Raw genomic sequence first — 9,483 nt, 5'->3', positions numbered from 1 at the left:
GTGTTAATTAAATTGAGAGATTCATCTAGTGTTCATAAGATTGAGATGGTCATCTAGTGCTTATAAGACTGAGAGGCTTCATCTAGTGTTAATAAAATTGAGAGATTCATCTAGTGTTAATTAAATTGAGAGATTCATCTATCTCAACCTTATTAACACTAGATCAAGCCTCTCAATCTTATTAACACTAAATGAACCACTCAATCTTATCAACACTAGATGAACCTGTCAATCTCATGAAAACTAAAAGAACGGGGTATTAAGTCTATAAGGTACAAAATGTATGCATTTTGCCCATAGGATATGAAATGATTTTCTCGTAGGTACTAAATGGCAGAGGTACAAAATGTTCAAGGTTCTGTACAATGAACATCTATCATTACTGAATAAGGAACATGCAAATCTTTGGAACAAAAAGCACCGCTCACTACATAACTATTGAACATCTACATGTATGCCGACTTTACAAAATGAACATCTACCCCTACTGAACAATGAACCCTACTGAACCATAAACATTCCATCACTTATGAACAAAGACCGCATATATCCCTACTGCACAATGAACATCCAGCACTACTGTACAATGAAAATCCATCACATCTGTACAATAAACATATATCCAGGAGATGAAGGAAGGTGTTCGTCTTTTTGACCCTGCTCGTATGACATGCCTAGCTACCGACTGGTCTGTTGACGGAATTGGATTCTTTTTGATGCAGAAGTACTGTCAGTGCTCAAGTAAAACCCCTACCTGCTGTAATGACGGTTGGAAACTATGTCTAGTTGGCAGCAGATTCACACATCCAGCAGAAAGTAGATATGCTCCTATTGAAGGTGAGGCCTTGGCTGTTGTGTATGCACTTCACCAAACACGCTACTATGTTCTTGGTTGCAAAGACCTTCTTGTTGCAACTGACCACAAGCCACTACTACAGATTCTGAACGATCGATCACTCACAGACATCGACAACAGACGACTTCTCAACCTCAAAGAGAAAACTTTAGGGTACAGATTCACAATTCTTCATGTACCAGGCAGAAAGAACCTTGGGCCAGATGCAGCATCACGGTATCCTGTTGGACCACCAGATCGTCTGAACTTACCTGGTGAAGCACCTGAACTTGATTCCCTAGTTAACATGACTGCTCATTATCATGATACACTTACCAGTCTATGTCTACATACAGAGGATAATGATGCAGCTAATGACGCCTCCACAGTTGCTGCTGCCACTTGTGCCTTGAATGCTGTTATCACAGTTGTTACTTGGAACATGGTTCGTGAGGCCACTGCATCAGACCCTACATTTGTAAGTCTAATCAGGCAGCTGAAAGCAGGGTTCCCAGAAGACTACAAGGAGCTACCAACAGACTTGCGTCCTTACCATTGCTTTGCATCCAGTTTATGCACCGTGGATGGTGTAGTTCTTATGGGCCAACGAATTGTTATACCTCCAGCTCTTCGCAAACCAGTACTCAATGCTTTACACGCAGCCCACCAAGGAGTCAGCGCTATGCGTGCGAGGGCCATGGACTCTGTATATTGGCCTGAGATCACAGTAGATATTGCCCGGGTGAGAGACCAGTGTGTTCACTGCCATCAGATGGCTAAGTCAAACCCTATGCAGCCACCGTCTGACATAACACCTCCAGATTATCCATTCCAGATGATTTGCAGTGACTACTTCACATATAACAGTAATGACTATGTAGTTATTGTTGACAGGTATTCAAACTGGCCAATGGTATACAAGTCTGAATCAGGTGCCGAAGGACTTGTCAAGAGACTTCGTGAGACGTTCGTGACATTTGGAATCCCAGAAGAGTTGACGTCTGATGGAGGTCCACAGTTCACAGCAGGGAAGACTCAAGAGTTTTTAAAGGCCTGGGGAGTTCGTCATAGACTTTCATCAGTTGCAAACCCACACGCTAACTGCAGGGCTGAGATAGCGGTAAAAACAGTAAAACGCATGCTGGTGGACAACATTACAGCTGTTGGATCTCTGGATGTTGACAAATTCCAGAGAGCCTTATAACTAATGTACAGAAATTCTATTGACCCAGAGACAAAAGCATCACCAGCATTGATTCTGTTTGGACGACCCATTCGTGATGCCATTCCCATACTGATGGGTAGATATTCTCCACATGAAACATGGACTGAGTTAATGTCTCATCGAGAGATGGCTCTTGCCAAACGTCATTCAAGGGAACATGAACGGTGGAATGAACACACTCATCACCTGCCAACACTACAGGTTGGAGATCATGTATACATACAAAACTTGGTAGGCAACCATCCCAGGAGATGGGAACGTACAGGAACAGTTGTTGAAGTACACCAATACCACCAGTATGTTATACGTGTAGATGGCACAGGCCGAGTGACTATCCGCAACCGCCAACACCTTCGAAAGTTCACTCCTTTTCAAACCAACCAAACACAAGGTACTTTGATGGCACCTACTGCAGTTCAACATCAAGAAGTGATCTTGAGCTCTCCATCTACACCCAAGACGAAACAGCCACAAGTGCCCAAGATTCCAGTGTCTTTATCACCAACAAGAATCTTAAGTCAACCAGCTGCATTGAATGAGACACCAATTATAGTCCCCACTCAAAAACAGGCGACGCAGACTCAGACAATTCAACAGCCTTCACAAATAGATTTGGACCAGTCATTCCACCAGACCCCTGAACCAGATGTACCTTCAATGTCTAGAATACCACGTGCTCTATCCCGTCTTCAGCCACATAATAAAGCTGGAGAAAAGGAACTATTGACACCACGAAGACCGAGCCGCCGCAACACAACAGAACATAACATTGATGAATCAGGAACTGATTAATGAAATATATATGCAAAGACATTGATAAGTGAATCTAGAGACTTTGCGTTTAAAATTATGAAAGGATACCATACATTTAAAATTGTGAAAGGACACCATATGTTTCAAATTGTGAAAGGACACCATACGTTTAAAATTGTGAAAGGACACCATACATTTAAAATTGTGAAAGGACACCATACGTTTAAAATTGTGAAAGGACACCATACGTTTAATCTTGTTCGCTTCCAGATGACTTCAACAGAACATTCCTGAAGATCTATTTTCTAATAGACTTGACTTTAATTAATTAAGTTTTTTTTTTTCGTATACAAAAAAAAACTTGTCCCCGGGGGAGGAGATAACTAATCATTTACTAATATACTGTATACATTCATTTCAGGTATCAGTCATCCTTATTATTAAAGCTATAAACCTAGGAAGATGTTGACTCTCATTTACCTACTGTACAACAAACATATTTAGTCTTAGATGCATGATTTTTTTTATTAGTTGTTAGTGGCTTTGAACTAGCTGTCAGATAACTGTGAGTACTCTCAGATCTGTTCATTGTGTCTTTTTGTGTCAGGATGTATAAGTATCCGGCCACGTCCACTTGTATTTTTTGTCCATCTGATGAGTTAAGCCTTTTTCAACTGATTTTTATAGTTTGTTCTTATGTTGTACTGTGATACCACTGTCCCAGGTTAGGGGGAGGGGTTGGGATCCCGCTAACATGTTTAACCCTGCCACATTTTTTATGTATGTGCCTGTCCTAAGTCAGGAGCCTGTAATTCAGTGGTTGTTGTTTGTTTATGTGTAACATATTTGTTTTTCGTTCATTTTTTTTACATAAATAAGGCCATTAGTTTTCTCGTTTGAATTGTTTTACATTGATTGTCTTATCAGGGCCTTTTATAGCTGACTATGCGGTTTGGGCTTTGCTCATTGTTGAAGGCCGTACGGTGACCTATAGTTGTTAATGTCTGTGTCATTTTGGTCATTTGTGGATAGTTGTCTCATTGGCAATCATACCACATCTTCTTTTTTATATATATCCCTAGTACTGTACAATAAACATTGATCTCTACTGTACATTGAATATGTATCCCTTCTGTACATTTACAATGAACTTCTGTCCCTAATGTATAATGAATATCCATAACAACTGTGCGATGAACATTTATCCCTACTGAACAATGAACATCTACCACTACTGTACAATGAACATCCATCACAACTGTGCAAAGAACAGATATCTCTACTGTACAATGAACATTTATCCCTACTGAACAATGAACATCTACCACTACTGTACAATGAACATCCATCACAACTGTGCAAAGAACAGATATCTCTACTGTACAATGAACATTTATCCCTACTGAACAATGAACATCTACCACTACTGTACAAACAAACATCCATAACAACTGTTCAAAGAACATATATCCCTACTGAACAATGAACATCTTTCCCTACTGTACAATGAACATCTACCACTACTGTACAGTGAAAATCCATCAATAGTGAACAATGGACATCTATCCCTACTGAATAATAACATTCCATCACTATTAAACAAAGAATATACCTCACTTCTGAACAAAGAACATATCTCACTACTGTACAATGAACATATCTCATTTCTGAACAAAGAAAATATACTCACTACTGTACAATGATCACTGATCACTACTGAAGTATGAACACATCATAATACAGAAGTATGTGAATACAGAACATCTATCACTTTTGTACTATCAACATACTTAGTGTCTTTATTTGTTGTTTGAATGACCATCATGTATAAATACCCTTCCCTGTCCAGTTTGTGTTTTTATAAATAAAGGCAACAGTAGTATACCGATGTTAAAAACTCATAAATCGATAGAAAAAAAACAAATCTGGGTCATTTTACTTACAATGTACTTTTCTGCCTGTATCAATCTAATAAGTTCAGCTCTTTTTAACTATTTTTTTTTTGATAGGAAACCCATACATGTTTACCCCCACCACATTCTCTGCTTGTCTGTCACAAGTCATGAGCTGAAATGACATGTAAAAGTGTTAGAAAAAATGCATTGCTGATCCCAGCCTGATATGAATGCAGAGGTTGAACCCTGAACAGTTGGGGCAAATTTGGACACAATATTCAAGCTTGATATCATCTGAATTTGGATTGTGATCAAATTTTTGACACAATATAGGTTTCTGACACCAAAAAAAATCTGGTAAACCTAGTATGTCTGATATCAAATATCTAACAACATGGTTAGATTCAGCATATAAAAAACACTAACACTTAAATCTACGTTGAAATCAAAAACAAAGGAAAATGATAGACCCTTCAAACCGTAATGTGGACTAGTTTGAAAACAGAGCCCAAAATAAACCAGATACTCCACAGGGTGCAGCTTGATACGACCACAGAGGTTGAACCCTGAGCAGTTGGGGCAATTATGGACACAACATTCAAGCTTGATACAGCTCTGAATTTGGATTGTGATTAAATAGTTGACACAGAATAGGTTTTTGACACCGATTGAATGTGATCTACGATCTTAAAAAATTTAAATTGGACATTTACCTATTAAGGTCCAATATCCAAAATCTAAATACATGGTTAGATTCAGCATGTCAAAGAACCCCAAGACTTCAATTTTTGATGAAATCAAATACATGTAAAGTTCAATTTTGGACCCTTTAGAACTCAATGTGGACCAATTTTTTATAAAGGGCCCAAATATCAAAATTCTAAAAACATAGTTAGATTCAGCATATCAAAGAACCCTATACATGTAAATTCAACTTTTGTTGAAATCAAACAGTTGAATTTCGGACTCCACTTTGGACCAACTTGAAAACTGGGCCCATAATCAAACTAGAGGCTCTAAAGAGCCTGTGTCGCTCACCTTGGTCTATGTGAATATTAAAGGAAGCAGATGGATTCATGACAAAATTGAGTTTTGGTGATGGTGATGTGTTTGTACATCTTACTTTACTGAACATTCTTGCTGCTTAAAATTATCTCTATCTATAATGAACTTGGCCCATTAGTTTCAGTGGAAAATGTTAGTAAAAATTTACAAATTTTATGAAAATTGTTAAAAATTGACTATAAAGAACAATAACTCCTAAGGGGGTCAATTGACCATTTCGGTCATGTTGACTTATTTGTAAATCTTACTTTGCTGAACATTATTGTTGTTTAAAGTTCATCTCTATCAATAATAATATTCAAGATAATGACCAAAAACAGCAAAATTTCCTTAAAACTAACAATTCAGGGTCAGCAACCCAACAACGGGTTGTCCGATTCATCTAAAAATTTCAGAGCAGATAAATGTTGACCTGATAAACAATTTTACCCCATGTCAGATTAGCTCTAAATGCTTTGGGTTTTGAGTTATAAGCCAAAAACTGCATTTTACCCAATGTTCTATTTTTAGCCATGGCGGCCATCTTGGTTGGATGGCCAGGTCACCGGACATATTTTTCAAACTACTAGCCCAAAAGATGATTGTGGCCAAGTTTGGATTAATTTGGCCAAGTAGTTTCAGAGGAGAAGATTTTTGTAAAAGATTACTAAGATTTACGAAAAATGGTTAAAAATTGACTATAAAGGGCAATAACTCCTAAAGGGGTCAACTGACCATTTCAGTAATGTTGACTTATTTGTAAATCTTACTTTGGTGAACATTATTGCTGTTTATAGTTTATCTCTATCTATAATAATATTCAAGATAATAACCAAAAAGAGCAAAATTTCCTTAAAATTACTAATTCAGGGCCAGCAACCCAACAACGGGTTCATCTGAAAATTTCAGGGCAGATAGATCTTGAACTGATAAACAATTTTACCCCATGTCAGATTTGCTCTAAATGCTTTGGGTTTTGAGTTATAAGCCAAAAACTGCATTTTACCCCATGTTCTATTTTTAGCCATGGCGGCCATCTTGGTTTGATGGCCGGGTCACCGGACACATTTTTCAAACTACTAACCCAAAAGATGATTGTGGCCAAGTTTGGATTAATTTGGCCCAGTAGTTTCAGAGGAGAAGATTTTTGTAAAATATTACTAAGATTTACGAACTAGAGGCTCTAAAGAGCCTGTGTCGCTCACCTTGGTCTTGTGCATATTAAACAATGGACACAGATAAATTCATGACATAATTGTGTTTTGGTGATAGTGATGTGTTTGTAGATCTTACTTTACTGAACATTCTTGTTGCTACAATTATCTCTATCTATAATGAACTTGACCCAGTAATTACAGTGGAAAATATTTTCTAAAAATTTACAAAAATTTATGAAAAATGTTAAAAATTAACTATAAAGGGCAATAACTCCTTAAGGGGTCAATTGACTATTTTGGTCATGTAAACTTATTTGTAGATCTTATTTTGCTGAACGTTATTGCTGTATACAGTTTATCTCTATCTATAATAATATTCAAGATAATAACAAAAAACGGCAAAATTTCCTTAAAATTACCAATTCAGGACAGTAACCTAACAACGGGTTGTCCGATCCATGTGAAAACATCAGGGCAGATAGATCTTGACCTGATAAACAATTAAACCCTGTCAGATTTTCTCTTAATGCTTCGGTTTTTGAGTTATAAGCCAAAAACTGCATTTTACCCCTATGTTCTATTATTAGCCGTGGCAGCCATTTTGGTTGATTGGCCAGGTCACGCCACACATTTTTTAAACAAGTTACCCCAATGATGATTGTGGCCAAGTTTAGTTTAATTTGGCCCAGTAGTTTCAGAGAAGAAGATTTTTGTAAAAGATTACTAAGATTTACGAAAAAATGGTTAAAAATTGACTATAAAGGTCAATAACTCCTAAAGGGGTCAACTAACCATTTTGGTCATGTTGACTTATTTGTAAATCTTACTTTGCTGAACATTATTGCTGTTCACAGTTTATCTCTATCTATAATAATATTCAAGATAATAGCCAAAAACAGCAAAAATTCCCTAAAATTACCAGTTCAGGGGCAGCAACCCAATAACAGGTTGTCGGATTCATCTGAAAATTTGAGGGCAGATAGATCTTGACCTGATAAACAATTTTACCCCATGTCAGATTTGCTCTAAATGCTTTGGTTTTTGAGTTATAAGCCAAAAACTGCATTTTACCCCTATGTTCTATTTTTAGCCATGGCGGCCATCTCGGATGGTTGGCCGGGTCACCGGACACATTTTTTAAACTAGATACCCCAATGATGATTGTGGCCAAGTTTGGTTTAATTTGGCCCAGTAGTTTCAGAGGAGAAGATTTTTGTAAAAGTTAACGATGACGACGGACGCCGGACGACGACGGACGACGGACGACGCCGGACGCCAAGTGATGAGAAAAGCTCACTTGGCCTTTTAGGCCAGGTGAGCTAAAAAGTACATGTTTAGATTCAGCATATCAAAAAACCCCAAGAATACAATTTATGTTAAAATCAAATTAAGTTTAATTTTACTATACAAATCCTTGCTTTAACCGAATACATGTACATCCAATCATAAATGGTACAAAAAATTTATGTTAGAATGTTAGGGTCTTTAATCAGCATTGATCAGAGCACATTTGCTTAAATTTTAGTGATATATATATTTATCGCTATTTTGTGCATTTTTCCTCTGATCTTTTTTTGTAAAATTTTTTATATCACGCTACTCACGCTTGAGATGGAAAATTATCGCTAGAAACTATAGGGGCATGTGGCGTTGCTAATGAAATTGACAACATGGTCATAGGTAAAATAGGGATTTAAAGTCATAAGAAACGAGGGACTGGTGAAAAATAATGTTCATCCAATTCTTGAACCAATGCATGTATATATCATAAACTTAGGCCTCTGTGCACGATTTTATCATTTTTTACGCAAATATATCGTATAATCGTCAATTTTTTTTCTTTCTGTCTGTTATGATTTAACAAATATGGCTACTCATTAAATGCCGTGTTTTGAAGCCGAAGTTTACCGATTGTCACCTTATAGTAAATAATCAACAAAAACATGGGTATTTAGCACATGTTTAACATATACAATCAGGTAATTGTTTATTTTAATGACAGATTCATGCGTATTGCTATCACCGGATTTTTACGAGGAGGGTCACGCTTAGGTCACTATGCATACGGAAAATATGTCGGCGAATTGCTTCCTGGCAGCAAGCAATTAAAAACAAGTAAACTTCTTCTAAATGTGGACAAATTAAAGAATTTTCCTCAGAAAAAAGTATATGAAAATAAGTTGTATAATGAAAACTATCCATTTAGTTTATGCATTGAAAATTGTGAAACAGACCTATATGATGATGACACCACTCTTCATAAATCTGGGAAAAACATAGAAAACATACATGATGATGTTCAAGAAGATTTATACAGGGTTGAAGAGTGGTGTAAAATGAATAACATGTTCATTAATGCAAATAAAACAAAATGTTTGGTTACTGGAACAAAACAGAAACTATCAATTCAGACTTATCAACCAAACTTGATAATAAATTCAAAAGCATTACAAAATTCTTCATGTGAAAAATTATTAGGTGTTAAAATTGACAACACACTTAACTGGAAAAATCAAATTGACCAAGTTTGTGCTAATATATCATCCAGAATATACCTTCTTTCTAAAATAAAGA

The sequence above is a fragment of the Mytilus galloprovincialis genome, chromosome 6 (assembly GCF_965363235.1).
Source record: "Mytilus galloprovincialis chromosome 6, xbMytGall1.hap1.1, whole genome shotgun sequence".
NCBI classification, from domain to species: domain Eukaryota; kingdom Metazoa; phylum Mollusca; class Bivalvia; order Mytilida; family Mytilidae; genus Mytilus; species Mytilus galloprovincialis.
The sequence above is the reverse complement of the archived record's forward strand: the minus strand, read 5'-3'. Positions refer to the sequence as shown.